The sequence below is a fragment of the Saccopteryx leptura genome, chromosome 8 (genome assembly GCF_036850995.1).
Source record: "Saccopteryx leptura isolate mSacLep1 chromosome 8, mSacLep1_pri_phased_curated, whole genome shotgun sequence".
NCBI classification, from domain to species: Eukaryota; Metazoa; Chordata; class Mammalia; order Chiroptera; family Emballonuridae; genus Saccopteryx; species Saccopteryx leptura.
Window position 1 is genome coordinate 86844631 of NC_089510.1, and position 18539 is coordinate 86863169.

Consider the following 18539-nt stretch of genomic DNA (forward strand, 5'->3'; position numbering starts at 1 on the left):
AAGTACCCTTGACAAGCTGCATATCTCTAGAGCTAAATAACTGAGAAGTAAGAACCTTTGTTTTAATAATTTTGAAATTAATCTATTTCAATAGAGAAGACTGCCAAGCATACAAAAGGTTGTCTTTAATGGGTAGTTAAGAAAGAGGAATGCGATCTAATAATAAATGTATATTACCATAAAACATTACATTACAAAGTATCTACTACATTTTTGCAATATCATTAAAAGATGGCATATATAGTTTGGATATTCAGTTTTACTTTGTGAGGAATTGGGAACTGAGAAAATGTCAAGAGTAGAAGTGAGGTTTAGTTTATATGACCCTTAACATGACTGTCATGGGGACCCAAGAAGATTTATAGATTCTCTTAAAATGTATTAAAATCAAGAAAAGAGTTTACAATCTGCTTTATTCATCTTCTGACTCCAGAATACATTATAAAAATAAAATTCCTGATTATTGAAAGCAAAAAAAAGTTTCCTCTCCTGAAGACCTATGAAGTATTACTGGGTTTGAACAGGCTCAGGAGGGACCCCTCTTTCCTGAGAAGAGGTCAGAAAGGCCCTTACCCCACCCTTACCCTGCCAATACCAGGGAGCTTGCTCATCTTCAGCTCCCTTCCATGAAAGGTACCGAGGGAGAGTTCAGCAAGTCAGCTCTTCCTATTGCTGTTTTGATAACTTTTAGTACTTACAAAATGTTATCAAATTCTGGTATCAAGGATCTGTATAAGTTCCCCCAGCATCAGGAGTCTTCTGTTTACTCTGCCTGCCTTGGTGATCAACTAGAATTTGTATGTGAGTCACTCACTTTCAAAAGAATATTGAGTAATCTTCTTCCAGTTAGGAACCCTCATCTAACTCTTAGCACATCCCACAAAAAGAAAAAAAATGAGTTTCTTTTATTATTTATTTGCTGCTATACTATACTTGCATGATTGTTGCCTCTCTCTTAATCACTGAATCAGTAGTAAAAGTCATGGGTTCAAAATAATAAAATGTTTAGGAGAGATCTTTTTAAAGTAGATTTCACAATTGGTTCTAGGATGTGGTAAGTCCAGAGGCAGAGAATCTTTATAATGTTTTATACTCTAGAATACTTACTTGGGACCACAGCAGGAGGATACTCTGTTCTCTAAGGTTTGTGCTTGAGTGTAAGTGAGGAAGCAGCAGAAAGCAGTAGGAGAGACTAATTCAAGTCTGTCTAAGAGTCAGGGCAGCTTCTCTGCTGCCCGGTGTGTTCAAGTGTAGCGATACGGACAGAACTTGCTCCAGTAGTGATGGGTAGGTAATGTGGGGCAGAGGGGACATACAGGGACTTTTAAGCACTAAATAAAATTTTTTATTGGTATAGCATCTTAACTTTCAAAGTTTATTTATATCGATAGAATCATATAGTAATTTTAATGAAGTCCTTCTCACATATAATTCTGCCTAAGAATTTTTAAAAACTGTATTAGTATTTCAGTTAGAGAAAAATTAGGTGAATAAATGCTATCCTCATTTTTGCTCTGGTACATCTTTTGGCCTCTTGTAAAGTATCTGAAGCCAAAAATAGGTAAAATTGTATGCTTTTAGGGAAAATTTTCTCCATGATAATTACTAGGATTCTCAAGCCAAAGAATAAAAAGAAAAATCACAAGAGCAAGAAGTGGTCAGCAATCATTACAACAAAGAGTAAGATAAAGAGGTGTGTGTGTGTGTGTGTGTGTGTGTGTGTGTGTGTGTGTGTTAAATAGATACCAACAGCTACCTGTCATCTGTCATTCCTTTCAAGTCAATATTTGATATAATAAGATTTTAGTACAGCACAAGACATTTGACAGTGACTTTGTTATGAAGGGACTTTTGTTTGTTCTGAATTAGGAGCCCACACCATAGCTGGGTTCTTCTGAACCCCTATGATCAAAGGAGACCATCTCACAGATAACTTCTCAGAGGGATATTCCTGGCCAGGCACAAGACAAGCAGGTTCATGCACAATTAAAAGTTTATTCTATGATTGTTGGTCATGTCACCAGCTCCCAATGTTTACTGGTTCAGATCCAAACCTTCCCCATTATTAAGCATTTATCTCATCAGCTTTCAGACCAGACTTTTATTCTATCAGTCAAATGCTACTCAAGACACGGAAAACAATTTGTTTGTACTAATTAATCTAATCCTAAGAAATCAGTTGTAGAACATCATCTGATACAGAAACAATGCCTTCACAACCCATACAGCACAACCTTGCACAAACACACACATGCATGTGTGTGCACAGGCAAATACATATGCCCTCTTAAGTTTTTTAATTGATCGCTTGGAATCTAAATTTTGGATTTTGTATCTAAGCATTTTGGATGGTCCCTGATGCTTCCTCTATGTAACACATATGAAGTTGGACGCCTTACGATTCCAACTTAGCAGGTACTATAAAAATTTCTTTAAAAAAAAAAACAACCCAGTAACCCCCCCACCCCTTAAATAACCCCGAGGAAATTGTTTTTAAAAACATTAAAGGGGTATTTCATTTAAAAGTCCTGCAAACTTATGTCCTTTTGCCTTATATATCTCTGTTATTCACTTTCTTACTCTTTTAATATCTTACACACATAGCAGGTGCTGCTTTCAAAGACTCTGCTCCCTCAAACACTCTCTTTGCCTTTCTCTATTGTAGTATTACTGAATGTGGGTTACCTAGCAGCCGAGTGTGGCTGACACACAAGGATCCAGCTGTTGATCCAGAAGGAAGACTCCGTCCTCCCTAGAGGCATGATGTGGAGAGTATGATGATTGTAGACACCTCCGCTCCCAAATCTCTCTTCTTTCTGCCACACCTACACCTTCCTGTCACACCTTTTCTTAGGTACAGGAGATAAGTACAGGAAAGTATACACTTTCTATGACTTATTTTCTGTGAACTGGCTAGTTACCTCCTGTCACAGATCCATGGAGGTGGGCATCTTTGTGCCTCCTACCAACTGACAGTGTATCCGAGTCTTTTCCTCTGACCCTGTGGCTGACCTCTCAGGCTGCCCAGGTGTGCCCGGCATGGCACAGAAATTTCAGTTGGCTGGCAGCCACAGGTGTGGATGATTTGTTTCTTGTTTTTTGGGGGTTTTTTCCTATCATTTGTTTAGATTCTCATGGTAGAAATTTAGCAGGTGTGTGATGCCAGTAGAGAAGCTCCACCCTGGCCCAGAAGCCAGCTGCCCTCAGAAAACATGTTCTTGGTCTCACAACACTGCAAGGTTGAATCCCTGTTTTCCTGGAAACCTCACCCCAAAGGAAGACTCTGCCTAACCAGTGAATTAGGATGAGTTCACCTCAATAGATGAGCGTGAAGAATCTCCTTTATGAACTTAATTTACAGGTAGAAGCAGGTTGCCTGGCTCTGCCCTCACTTTATTCTTTCTTCTGTTTTCTTTCTAACTTGAGCTGGTATCATTCCAATTCCAGGGATATAGGAAATCCTGGACTTGTTTCCTGAGGAGACATAAACCATGCTAGGATGCTGTTGACATATAAATGTGTGCTCATTTGATTGAGACTAAACAGGAGGAGCACAGATGGAGAGCTGTTCTGTGTGAAGTTCTTCCATCACCCTGTGATACCCTTAGTAATTCACTGCTCCTGGGACCCAGGTAGTTCAATAGAGGGCGAGATAACCGTAGAGGTCACTCCAGACCTTGTCTGAGGTGATGGGGCCAGAGCGGGTTAACTTCAGTAATGCTGTCTGAGGAAGCCAGAGTTCCAGAGAAGGAGGTGACCAAGGGCCACTGCAGCTAGACGAGGTCAGCAGTGTGGAGCTGGAGCCCCTGCACCTTTCACTCTCCTCGCTCTCCTTGTTAATCCTGCCAAGCACCTGCATCAGAGCTTCTCTGGGCTAGGTCATGATATATCAAGAAATAAATACATACATCTTAGATTATTCAGTTTTCCTTTGTCACATGCCCTTCCCCAGTGATTTTCTTTAGACTCAACCGTGGAGTTCATCTGATGTTGGTTTTATTTGCATATACACAATTTAAAGGGGGGTGTTTGGGGAGGCCACACAGTCATTTGCCCTCTGAGCCTTGCACCTCTATGAACATAGTGTTGGTCATCTATAACCTGTAGGTAATACAAATGCCCCGCAAACCAGTGGTGACACATGTCAGAGGAGAATTTGTCTTGCAGGACAGGAGATGGGCTCTGTAAATCATACTTGAGGGAAAGAAATGTCATGTGTAAGTATCAGATAGTGAGTGGACTGGTCTTTCCTCCTGCATTTTAACCTTCTATAATGCAGATATTTATGTAAACTTACATTTGATCTAAGGGCATTAGCTGAAGAAAACTGATCATAATAATCCAGAGAAGTAAACATTAAACATCATAAGAACCATTAAGGTTAGTTTTATAGTGTCTGTAGTGACATTTCATATGTTTGTCTTTAGTTATTGCTAATATATTATTTTAATCAAAACATCTTGTGAGAATTTAGTTCTTCTATAATAACAAAGAAGTGAGATGAAAACTTTTATATTGAACTCCAGGACTGAGAGTGGTTAACATATGTCCGGTGTTTGATTGGAACTCACTTTACATCCAAGTCACTGGCCCCCTAAGCCTTTAAGAGATGAAGAAGTATTAAAAATAGCTCTGTTACCCAATGGATGATTCTCAAAAAAAAAAAAAAAAAAGAATTATCATTGTGTTTAATAAGAGAACTGACAAGCAATCATAATTCTTTCCATTAAGTAAATATGTTAGAGAAATTTATTATGAAATGACACATTATGCGAGCCAGGAATCAAAGATGACATCCTTGCATTAAATACAGTAGATGCCATTAAGGAAAACAGTCAATATGTCAGCAAGCCACGGCCTTTAAAAATTAAATTGATTTGGTAAATGTAAGTAAGATAGATCTGTTTGCTTTCATCATCAATTTTGAGTGGGTGAACAGGTGATGTCACCAACCTGGGAGCGATAAAGATGCAGGACCATCTGGAAAGGCAGGTGATGAATGGCCAACTGCTTTTGGATGGTGACAGTGCTGTGGTACTTTGTCACTGGGGATACAGTACTTAATAACTTTTCAATACCATCATAATAAATTTCACTGCCTTATTAATATAGAAATGGTGAGTTATAACCGTGATGGAGAGTGTAAATAACTGGAGATGCAGCCTTCAAAAGCTGATTGTTTGGGCTTGTTTCTTTAAGCAACATAGATGACTCGTGATAATCAAGCTATGTCTATACCAGTGGAGTTTATTGCACTTGTCAAAGGAAAAAGTAGTATTATTCAAAATTATATGAAGTCGTAATAAACAAGTTTCATATATTATCAGACTTTTCCGGTAAGTTTTCAAACAGGAGGCAGTAAATCATTTTTAATAATGTCTTTTCATGTAAAATAATGTCCTTATGCAGTTATAATGTCCTTTCTTAACTAGGAACAAAACAGTTGACTTCTTTGTGTGCATTTTAAAGGGTATTTTTATTTGTACTTTTCAATCATTGGAAAACTATGGCATGAAATCTTTTTGCAAATAAAGAGCCAAGGCAGGAACCTTAGAACATTTCATTAACAAGCTCAAAAGTTGCTGAGTACAGGCCATGTCACACGTTCCCATTTTAATTGAACAGATGTACTGAAGGGTAGACCGCAGCAAACGAAATATAGACAAAATTATAAACACGTGTCACTAAGAAGTAGGCAGGAAAGAGCCTCTGATGAGCATCTGTGTGCATTTTATGAAACCAAAGACTACCACTTCATGAGTTTGTCACTGATGTCTCCAGTTTAATGAGGAGAAACAAAATATGTAGATAGGTGGAAGTTGAAGACGAATTATTAGATCAGTCACTTAGCACCGTGGTTCAGGGTGTCTGTCACTGTGCGGTGGGAAAATAATTAGATCTGGGATGCTGTTCTTATTTATGTATCAGTGTTCCGTCTGGGATGGAATATGGAAAACTTCCTCTTTCATGTCACTGGGGTCTTTATATTGTTTCTTGGCCAGACTGACTTTTAATTCTGACATTGTCTTTCAGGCTGCAGTGTGCCAGCCTCTTAAATGAAATGCCTCTCCACCATTTCTATTACTGCTGAAAAGAGAGCCAGCAGTCTATTAACAGGCAATAAAGTTCAGGAAGCCCAGGACTCATTTCTTGGGTCAGAGGTGAAAATTGCATACTAAATGAAACAAAGGTGTGCCTTGATCGCTCATGAAGCAGCCCCAGAAAGAACACACGTGCTGTTAGCCAGAAGTCTCCCACTTAAAGAAAAAGGAGTCATAGTAACAATGTTGGCCAATGGAGTTAAGTACTCAGTTGAGAGAAATTATATCACTCTGACAAATATAGCCTTTACAGGAGATAAAGTCTCTAATGACCTTAGATGCATATATTTATCATTTAATTCAACAAGCCAATTCCCTTGGGCTTTTGACCAACAACATTTCCCCTAAAGTTTAGATTTTTTTTTTTACTAGCTCAGAGAAGAATGGCCACTTGTCAGAAGGTTCCAAAGCTAAACACAGTTGGAAGCAAAGAACAGGAGAGGAAAAAGAAAAGGCTAATAGTCTTTCCACCTCAGAGAATATTAATACGAAGTTTTATTGATGCAAAAGCTGCAGTATTTCGTAGCCGAACAGTAGGTGGCAGACATTGTAGTGAAGAAACAGAGAAATTTTAATCTAAGCTATTTTCATCAGATTTCATTAACTTCCAGATATGTCATTCGCATGCACAGCACATGAATTGAGAAAAAAATAAGAACACTAAATAGTCATGAAATGTGCTAGTTGAATGTGGAAAAATCAAAAGGATCCTACAGAAACAGAAGCAAAAGGTCTAATGTTTCACCAGGTAAAGTGTGTGAAACGGGAAAGTCCAAAGAATAAAGGGGCCCTTGTGCACAGTGGGCTTTTCCTCACTGTTTTTCTTGGTCTCAACTTGATGAAGTGTATTAGTGATCCGCACGAAGCACCGTGACTCCTGTATCTCCCTTTGTGCGACTGTCCGTGCCTTTGTGTGTGCTGTCAGTCAGTTGTGCTTTCTCTCAGGCAGCCACATTGGTAACCACAGGATCTACTTGCAAATAGATTTCTGTAAAACCATATTATTCTGCAGCCCTTTACTCCTTCTCCCCACCCCCTTCTCCCAACAATCTGGCCATTCATGTGGCATGGCTCCCTGGACTGCCTCTTTGTCATATGTTGAGTGGGTTTTGTTTTAGGGAGGCTGAGTGAGACAGTGGAACCACACTGACCTGGGTGGCAGGATCCTTGACTTTCTGTCTCAGCTCGGACTTAAGACCTTGGAAAAGTCACCTGGCTTTGTCCTCTGAAGTCTCACTGAGGTCTATTCCCGCTCTTTCTGAGTCTTCAAATTCTGTCTCGCACACTCACCCCTTACTTTTTTTTTATTTGTGTGGACGTGCTCTATGTTGTGATGATTTTAGAGATTTTATTTCTATCAGGGTCGTGTTTTGCTCTTTGCACCCTGGGAGGAATACAGATTAACTTTAAGTAGAAAATGGATGCTTGTTTTATAAGTGGTCTTGTACTAAACACATGTAATTATGTTGTGTAAACCTGAAATCAAAGCACCTTTGATATGTGCCTATCTCTTTAGAGTTTATACTTTAACAGAGAAAGCAGCTTAACACCAAAACCTTGTTGTGAAAGAGAAGTAAGTTGGTTAGAGAGAGGATTCTATTCCTACCTATCTCTGAAAAGATGCAGGCATTGATTTTATCCTGTTCCTGGGGTATGACTCAGTTCATCCTCAACTGTATCCAGGCAACGTTCAAAGATTCCATTTGGTTCTCTCAAATACACACAGTTGTCATGGCCCTTCTCTCCTTCCCGTGCCCCTACCCTCTTCCCCTCTCCTTCTTCTTCTTTTCCTTCTACTTCTTCGTCTTCCTTGTCATCTTTGTATTCTTCTTCAATAAATGAACTAGGTCTAGAGACAAATGGCCTTGGTTCAAATTCTTTATCACTTCTTAGCTTTCTGACCTTGAACAAGTATTTAACCACATTTTGCCTCATTTCCCTCATCTGTATAATGGTAGTAACAATAGGATCTGCCTCTTAGGATTTTTGTGAAGATTAAATGTGAACTGTAAGGTATTGTAAAGGGTTAGAGCAGGGCTTGGTATGCCAGAGTAAGTGCTTCAAAGCAAACTGATTTTAATAATTATTATCACCACCATCATTCCAAAGTTGAGGGTGCTTCTTGCATCCTCTTTGTAGGGAAGGACTGGTGAATTCAGTCTCTGGGGTTGAAGTTCTTTGGGTTGGCAGAGCCACCACATTGCAGAATTAAATATTTTCCCCTAAGTAGTACTGGCAAGTGGCCTCCCCTAGAACCAGCAGGTTCGGGATGTTGATGGGTGTTAAACAGTTCCTTTACTGAAGACCCTAGTAAGTGTTCCTAAACAGTGCAAAGGAGGAGGGCCAGGGGTCTTGTCTGTTTAATGAGCTGAGCTCTTGTGGCGCAGTAGGGTAGTGTGCCCCCTCAGGCCTCTCTCGATGTATTCCTCCCTCGAAGGGCTCTTTCTCCTTTTACTCTATTTCCCTTGCCCCACAATACTTCTGTGTTTTGCCAACTCTGCCCCTTCAGGCTTTATCCAGATAATAATAGGACTGTTTTTGTTCAGCAGGGTCCAGTGTGAACTGGTCTGTGGAATTTGAGAGAATGGGTATTCATGCTCTTCTTCAGTAAGGACTGTAGTGGTGTTCTTTCTGAATAACCTAAGAAAAAAGACACCTATGACAATTAGTATGCTTCCTAAAGCAGCAACATCTAAACTTATGTAAGGAAAGCACACTCTGCCCATTGACAAACTTTGACCTTGTTCCATGTGAAATAACAGCGCTGACCAGCTTGTAAATTTGTTTCTTTCCTGGGCCCTATTCCATCAATGGAACTCCCCATTGAGTGAGAATGGCTCAGAACCACTGAGAATAGTATCATAATTAAATGTATTGTGATGAAATGTATGAAAGTGTTTCAGATAAGTGGAAAAACATCCTGTTCTTTTTGTACATCACCATTTATTTATATTTGCCTTAAATTGTATATGTGGTGGACCAGTGGGGTGCTGAGATTTTCTAGGAAGAAATTTGGGTTTTCATAGATCAGGCTCTGTAGAAGACCCATTATGACTTCTCACATGTAAAATTTTACTTTTCACTGTTACCTTTGATCCTTTCAAATACAAGAAGCAACAAAAGTGGTCTTTTGGTTTTTTTGTTTTTGTTTTTTAATATCAAAATATGTCCTATTGGTAACTATTTGAATCATTGAAAAGTAGAAGAAGGATACTTAAATTATTTGGTTGAGGATTTATGGCTGAAAGTCACCGTAGTCTTCTGAAGTCAAGTTGCCTGAATCTGTTTAGAAACTTTCTTTCTTTCTTTCTTTCTTTCTTTCTTTCTTTCTTTCTTTCTTTCTTTCTTTCTTTCTTTCTTTCTTTCTTTCTTTCTTTCTTTCTTTCTTTCTTTCTTTCTTCCTTCCTTCCTTCCTTCCTTCCTTCCTTCCTTCCTTCCTTCCTTCCTTCCCTCTCTCTCTCTCTCTGTCTTTCTTTTTTTTTTTACTAAGTGAGAATGAGGGAGGCAGGGAAGCAAAGAGACCAACTCCTGCATGCACCCTAACCAGGATCCACCTGGTTAAGCTCCCTACAGGCAATGCTCTGCCCATCTAGGGCCACTGCTTCATTGCTCAGCAACAGAGCTATTTCAGCACCTGAAGCAAGGCCATGGAGCCATCCTCAATGCTCAGGACCAACTTGATAGAACCATGGCTACAGGAGGGGAATAGAAAGAGGGAGAGAGACAGAGAGAGAGAGAAGGCAGGGTGAAGAAAAAGATGGTACTTCTCCTTGGTTCCCTGACCAGTAATTGAACCCAGGACTTCCACACACTGGGCTGATGCACCATTGCTGAGTCAACTGGCCAGGGCCTGAAAATTCTTTAAGGAAGAGCTTGAAGGCTGGGACCAGTGGTAGGGGCCTCTGCTTCCCCAGGGCACAGTTATCTTCCCCCTTAAGTTCTCCTGACCATCACAACATAATATTAATGCCTTCTAACTTCTGCAGCATGGACTAAATAGTCACAAAACTGTCACATGCTAATGATTCTTTACTTACACAAACTCTGTTTTATCCTAAGATCTCTCTTTTTGTGAGGGCCTCCATCGAGAACAATCTGGATTTTGTAACAGACTTAATTGGAAAATTTAATAAGAATTTAGGACTTTGTTTTCTTTTTTAACTTCAAAAAGGCAATAATTTTGAGCAAGCCAGGTGTGAATATGATTTTGAATAAGAGAAATTTCACTTTCCTTATACCTCCAGAAGCATGCAAATACTCTTTTGAACATGTTAATTTTATAAGAATATTGTCAGCAATACAAAACTTGAAGAATAGTTAGTTTGCCTATAGATGAGCCTGGCTAAAAAAAATATGAAAGTACTTGATGAAAACATGATTTGTTGTGATTGAATCATAGAGCTCCATATGGGTCCCTGAACATTGACCTATCAGGAACATTATGAAGGGTATTATGGCCAGGAGGTATATAATGTCACTTGGTGAGCTTGACTCAAAAGTGTTCATTTGAAGTTTGACTCTTTACTCAACCACCATAACTGATTGATCAGGACATGGATCTCCAACTGACTTTAGCTTCTGCTCTGCAAATCTCGCATGAACCTCATTGAGAATCTAAGATGTAGTTGTAAAGTATGATTAAAGAGTTTTGGTTTCTATGTACAGTCCATCTAAGGACCTCAGAGCACTAATCCCCAGTTGCAATCCTTCAAGTAATGTTGAGAAGGGAAAAGAAAGTCATTTTGCTTTCAGTTTCTATGGAGTAGGATGAAAGGTGCTGTAATCAGTTTGGGTAACACTTAAGTACCAGGACTCTCCAGTCAAAAAAGGAAAAATGGTAATGTGACAGGTGATATGGACATAGATACACATGATTTTTTTAAACTGAATTCTGGTAGACTAGATTTAGTGTGGATGGAATGGAGCTGGAGGATTTGTTAATTATAGTTGAGAAAAAATATTTTTAAAAAGCACTAATTGCCACAGTGAGATATTAGAATTCATTTCCCAAGATGGGAGAGGTTAAAAATGTGGCATAACTTGGGTAGTTTTTCCTCATCAGTTGCCTTCCTTCAAGGCTCTGTCTGTTCGCTGTTAATTTAGCTGTCATCATTCGAAAACCATGTATGTTTTCAGCCTTGTTATAACTTTTATAAGTTTATTCTAGTCTCATGGAAAACTTTATCTGTATTTACTCTCTTAATTTTTGTCTAGAATCCAAATGCTTCCTCCCTAGGAGAGCCCTGATCTTAGGAGGTTAAGAAGGGCAGCAAAACTACCTTTGAAGAGTTATCATTTTATCTTCTTGTCCCGGGGCTCTAAACCCTTCCACTGTCTTGGTCTTCTGTACTCTAAAAAAGGAAAGGTGATTCTCTATGGCTCTAGACACAGCATACACTCCTTGAAATAATAAACTATATCTCATGACAGTGTATAAAACAGGGCCACTTATAGCTAGGTTACAAAAATGTCAGGAGAAAATTATGTAGTAATGAAAACTAGTCTACCTAACTTAAAAAAAAAATGAGTGGCCCTGTTTCAGGAAGACTGGAAACCTCTATTTAATATAAGTCCTTTGGTCATTGAGATGTGTCAGAAACCTTGCCCTTTATTCTGAAGTGCCATTGTGTTAGCATTGAAATGTAAAAATAATAAACAGCTGACATTTTAGGTACAGACTAAACATCAAGCAAATGACATTACATTGCAGCTCTTGAGAGACTTACAAGATGACGAGATGCCAAAGGAAGAAAAATGAGAAATAGTCACAAAATCTATTTACAGCAGAACAATTGTCAGTGTGAGGGCCATTTATCTAACTCTTACATTAGGGAGGTTTGCTTGTATGGAGAATTTTTATTTTGTTTGAATTTATATAAAGCACTAGGAAGAGCAGAAGATAACACACGGTTTCAAAACTTATTTCTATTTTTGCTCTTTGCTAGTTAATATATTAACTCCACAAGTATGTATTGCATGTCCACCATGTGTCCTGGTGAAATGCAGCAGTGACTAATTCCAGCTTTCTTTTCCTCCCCCTTTTTCTTTCTTCCTCTTTCTTTCTTTATTTTCTCTTCTTTTTATTTTATATGTTCTTACCCTTAGCCAAAATGCCAGTACAATTCTCTTTACCTAATGTTTTGATTAAATTAATTGTATATCCATCTAATATGTGTTACCTTCCTTCAGAACAACTATTCACAGGATTTCACCACCTGGGAGACAGTCATTTCGAGGGTGCAGGTGGAAATGCACCTGTAGTTAGTCACTTACAGAGGCATTTGTCTATACCTGAAATTATTTGCAGGTGTTAAGCATGTGCTTATAAAAAAGGGACATGGGTATTTGAGGGCCAGGAGAAAGTTTGCCTCTTAATTTAATATTATTTTTTCTCTTCCCTATCTCTTGGATACTTGGAGAACAAATACACACAGTTTTAACTTAATGTCCTGAATTATTGTAAGAAGAAGATAGAAATGTAGCTTTAGTTGTTTTATGTGTTTCATAAAAGCATTCTCTATGGCTCTGAGTATCCATTTATATTTATACTTTACAGAAACAATGCTATAAAGTTTTCTCATTTTGAGAACAAAATCGCTCATTAAAATCAGAGACATGTAGTGTTTTGATGAATTTTAGCCACATTTTTAAGGCTCTTGCAATGTAGCTATTAACTTTCCCTGTGTTCCTAATAAAGAGCAAAATTATCTAAACTATTTGATGATTTATGGTAAGTATTGATAAACTTTTTAAATGAGTTTTCATAAAAGCATATTAATCATATGGCATGTAGCCTGCCTAGCATAAAAATAGACACAGTGAGAAAACCAGCAACCAAGACCCCGATGCTCTGTTGACATCAAATTTGGCAGATTTTGAAAAGTCTGTGATCATTTTTCTCCTTATGTGACACTACTCTTGTTCATTCTTCAAAAACATTTGCCTTAGTGTGGGGAATTACAGATAATTTGATGCAACAGGTTTAAGTTACCATTTTCATAGTGAAAAGAATAGCTTAGCATGATCCCGATTTTCCTTGGTTTCCTCCCATTCTTGCAAGAAGCAGAGGTATTCACATTTCTTTGTCTAACAGTTTTATAATGTCTTAAGAGATTAACAGTGGGCATGAATGAGGGCCTACGGATTAGACAACAAAAAGCCTGGGATGTCCACTACCTTACTTGCAAATTTTACATTTTCCAGCATTGCTGAGTGAGTATAAAAACTAAGAAAAGATAATAAGTACCAGAGTCTCAAAAGTGTTTAGTGATTCAGAAAATTCAGATGACATGTCAGGACTGACAGACTGATGGAACTGTCTGTGGCAGGGCCCACTTTTTTGTCTTATGTTAAGCTCTCATACTGAGTGAATGCAGATGTTATCACGGTACCCCAGACAGACAGTCAGTGAAATGTGACAAGCTGTCAGCAAAGTTACACTACGTTGATTTTGTTAAAATACCCACGAGCTTTATAGTTTCTCTTTATATATATATATAAAAACCCCACCCTTACCTAACTGAGTCAAGAGAATGGAGGCTGTTGGGGATCCCTTGTGCTTTCCTCATCCTCAGAAGGCCTCACGCTTCCTCTCAGGGGGAATTTCACTTAGCAAATGAAGGAATAATGCACCCCAAATATCAAATCCCAAAGCATCTCAAAGTAATATTTCTTTCTTTCAATTTGTTCTATAATTTTTTGCTCAATTTACATGGCACCTCAACACTTTGGCAAAAGGTATTTCAACATCGGAAAGAGTGAATTTGCTTCGTTTAAAATTAGGAGCCAAGATGAGAGGTGGAAGTCTGAAGGAGCACTTTAAACAAAAAGCCTTTCTTAACAGAAGTTTAGGCGAGGAAAATGAGAATGTGAGCGTAATAAAAAACTCTGAGTGTAGCTTCTCCTCTTTTTATTTTTAAACACTGAAAATCAACACTGGCAAGAGAAAAAAATATCTTCATTGAAAACAATCTTTGAGCAGTTCGTGAAAATCAATTCTGTTTTCCATATATGTTTTATACATTTAGATTTTTCTTATAAATTGGGAAAGTAAAAACAGTAAAGAGGGATGCTTGAAGTTGTTCACGGCTATAACACACTTATGTAAAGATGAGGCTTGCTTATTAAGTGATCTTTTTTTTACATCAATTTCAGCTTCAATTTAACTCATGAATTTAGCAGTCAGAACAAGTAAAACATAATTAATTGAGCTAAATTTAATAGAGAACATTTATTTGGAAAATACTGTCTTAACAATATTGCTTTTAGTGATATCAATGCTATCTTTTAAACTGCAGAAGACAACGGTTTTGAGATTTGAGTTGAGCATGGTGGAGTTTATTTGCAGCCTCTGGGTACAATAATTGGCTGCCTTTTACCCTGTCCTGAAGGGCCCTTGTTAGCTGTAATTTATTTAACTTCAAATCGAAAATTGTTTTGTAGAAGATTACTTTGCAATCTTCGTTTTCACAAATTAACCTCTGCTTATACATTCGCTTTTAGAAACTACAGGCGAAAGGAAAACAGGAGCCACACTGGTTTTGTTCAATTTATATTGTCACCGAGGACATTAACATACAATGAGAAACTGGTTTGTGATTTTGAAAAATGAAAGTCAAGACAATGTAGAGATAGCATCTAGCCCAGTGTTTTTGTAAAACACAGAACTAAATAATCAAACGAAATTATGCATATGGAGGAAATGATTTAGAATATGTTTCGCTGCTAATCGCACTCATGCTGAAGTTTTAAATTTCATCTGTCTGCTCAGATCTATTGTGAGCCATTAAGTGGCTTCCTTTTTCCCCGACAAATTGAATGCTGCAACTGCACGGAGCTCTTTTGTTCTTTTAATTCAGTCAGCATGGAAATGATTTTCTCATTTCAGGCCCTTTTCTGTCCTCTCTTCATTGTGTCAATAAAATAGAGTTGTGCAGAGCTGCTCTAATCAGCTTAGAGTGCTAATTCATTGCTCCGGGATGCTATCTGTGTTTGGCTACAGGTGGGCACTCTAAGGGGTCAGTCTCCAGGGGAGTGTAATTGTGTGTCTCCTGGGGCTTGTTTGCAGAATGACCTAAAGCCAAAGCCCAGCTCAGGAAGGGGGAAAAAAACTGAACAAACATATGCCCATGCAAACATACACAGCTGTATTTTCATGACAACCATTCACTTGGTCTGACATTCTGAGATTCTAACAATTCCTTGTTTTCTACCTATTCTCTGTCTTCTGTGATTTAGCCATAAACATGAATTCTTTTAAATTTTGCGCACATTTCCTAAAGGGTACAAGCTATCTAGATTTTCCAAGATACAAATCAAAGACTAGGTTAGGATTACCATAGGGGTAATACAAACAAACTAAACTAAAAAGAGAAACAGAAACCACCAGTTTTGGCAAATATATTCTTTTGTGTCCTCTGAAAGTAGCTGAATACATAAATAGGGAAATATTATGAACTAATAAATTAAGCTTTATGAGCAGTGAGGAATGTCTGGCAACTTTGGAGGAGAAATAATGATCAGTTGTTTGGAATAAGGGGGAAATTGCTGGGCATGAGGTTTTTGAGAATTAACATGTCCTTGGGCAGTGGGGGGGGTTGGCAGATCATTTTGGGATTATTGTCAGTGTGAGTGTCAAAAACATGTTGAGACTATGATCTTATTTACGGGGTTTGACATTTTTGGTGAGGATAAAAAATGCCATAACATCTTTTGATTTTTTCCTAACAATATTTTGATTTTTTTAAAAAACTCTTAGTACACTGGGATTAATTCCACTCTCAATGGAAAATCTTCAGGACTTCATTACTCAGGTCATTATGTAATAACCTTAAGGAGGTTTACAAGGTAGAAAGGAAAGAAGCAATGAAAGATTTCAGCTATGTGAATCTACCAGTTAGCTACAGAACAACTAAGCAAGCATTCTTTCATTTGTTTAAGAAATTTACCACTTGTTCAATATATTAGAAAAAAATTATACTGCTTATTAACAGTAGAATTAGGGTGAATTGCTGGATCACTTGAGTAGCATATTGTAATAACTTCTAATTTTAACCACACGTCAATTTACAGACTTCATATTCTTATGTACAAAGTTTTGTGTCGAGACAATAATTGGTTTGTAGAAATACAAGTTCTTAAAATATGCTTAAGAACAAAATAAAGTTATCTTCCACGAGTTTAGAAGTCATTGTTTGGTTTTAATTCTTCCACTCTTCTTTCCCTCTCCAACTAATGTTTCAGCTGTGTAACAGCTGACTCGGTTGATCTTGTAACACTGCTCCATCCTGAAACAGGTTCTGAATTTCACTTAGCTATTTACATTTATTTATTTAGGATTAATTTGGAGTAGTGTCAGGAGATGAAGGAGAAAATATGGCAACTTGTTAAAGTGATCTCTTCTTTCATTTTTCTTTTCCATTTAGAACTGTTCTCACGTAGGGCTCCAAGAAGGTCAGAATAATATGCCTTAGTCCTAACTACAGTGACTTCTTCCTCTTCATGATTGTTAACTATTCGTGATTTTCATGATATAAGCAATTATATTTTCAGGCAAAAAAATAGTTTCAATTTTATTTTCTGAAATTGATGAGGTAGTTTATTTACTTAATTCTGTTTTAAAAGTGCTTTTGTTTCTATTTCCTATTTTCATTTTCCTGGAAAATTTTCTTTTTTTTTTCTTTAGATGACTGAATTAGAAGTTGTTTTAGCTTTTAGTCTCTCTTATAAACAGCCAAATCCTTGAACATGCTTTAGGCTTATGTAGTATGAATCATTTGATGAGGAGGAAAAAAGCAATATCCAACAACTTATTGTGGTATTTTTTATCTTTATAAGAATAAATTCTAACTGCATGGAATAAATTAAAATCCATAATATAACTTTCCTTTTGAGGGAGAATCTAGAACATGTTAGCACAGTTTTGGTGCAGATAGCAAAGTTCTAACCCTCATTCAGTTCAAATGGCCCACCAAAGAAAGCAGAGAGCAATAAGACTATATGCTTGAAAAGGACTTTAAAAAAAATTATCATTTTCTCCTCAGTCAGCTATTTCACTAATTTTCTTTTGCATCAAATACATTTTTCATAAGGTAAATATTGGTAAAATGATTTTTCCTGATGCCCAATGGAAAAATGTACTGGGTATGGGCTCAAATACCTACCAGATAGAATGGAGTTGGCTTGTCTTTGCTATTTATTAAGATTGTCAATTACAAGGTTTATAATGATGTTGGTGCTTTTCTCATGCCTTAAGTGAATAGGACATGTAATTAGACAAATAGTTTGAGTAGTATAATAAAATTATTGGATTGGTTTATTTTCTACCACCAACTTTTAAGATCATAGAATGCTTCTGGTGGGGAGGAATACGAGGAATACTTTCATGCATGTGTTTTGAGTTGTTCAGTAGAAAACTCCTCAGTTAAATTATTACCATTAAAGTTAAAAAAAAATTTCTAGTAAAGTTAGGTAATTACCCAGATAGTCACTTTAATATGTGACTCCTACTTGGTTATAGATATCATATGTTTCTTTTCTGGTGTAACAAATCCTTTGTATAATTTTGCCCCAAATGCCAACTTCAAGTAATTATTAACTTAACCTTCTGAGATACCACTTTAAATTCAGTCTGGTAATCTAGTAGAATTTAATTATTCGCCACCTTACAGAGAAATCTACTTATTTTAAATATAAGTAACTATGGCTGTGTAAAATGAAATAGAAAATAATTGTATGATTTATTAGTTTTAAATGATTCTCCTCTTTTCATTTTAGTTAAAAAAAATAAAAACAACACTTTCTTTTCCTTAGTTCCGTGGTTGGAAAAATGATACTTTTTGGAAAAGTTTGGCTTCCATAAAACAGTTTTTATAATAAATGCTTAGCATTCCTAAATAAGAAGCCATCAGTGTAATTCTCTGTGATTCAGAGATTAATGGGATCTGTCCATTATCAGTCCTTCCATCAGGGAAAAAAGGAAATTAACTTCCTAATTAGGTGAATTTGGACTACAAGGTGGGGCATTGAAGGGATGAAGAAAGCTGAGAGGTAGTTGCTGCCGTTTCAGACTAATGATAGGAAAGGAAATGAAGCAGGGGGTGAGCTGGAGCTGCGCCGAGAGGTCAGTGACCTTATCAGGACACGAGTAGCAGTAGCTCTTCAAAAGCTTTTACCTGCCGCAGGTTAACAAGGTGTCTGGGTCTGGGCATTGACAAAAATGCAGATGCTTGGAAAAAAATGATACAAATCAGATGGCATATTTTTATAAGGAAGACAGTTGAATATCAGAGAGAAAAAATGATGGTAATCAGTTTTGTGATGATTATATCTGACTCATTTCTCTATATGCTATAGAACGTTCCTTTCAGATAATAACTAGATTTATTTTACTGTAATGCTTCTTTTGAGTGTTAGGTTTCACTGTAATATAATGTATAT

General features: G+C 37.3%; 1 protein-coding gene across 7 annotated transcripts in view; it reads left to right on the top strand.

The window, feature by feature from the left end:
- MECOM (MDS1 and EVI1 complex locus) overlaps window positions 1-18539 on the top strand; it is a 695135-nt gene that overhangs the window by 365392 nt on the left and 311204 nt on the right. The window lies entirely within an intron of this gene.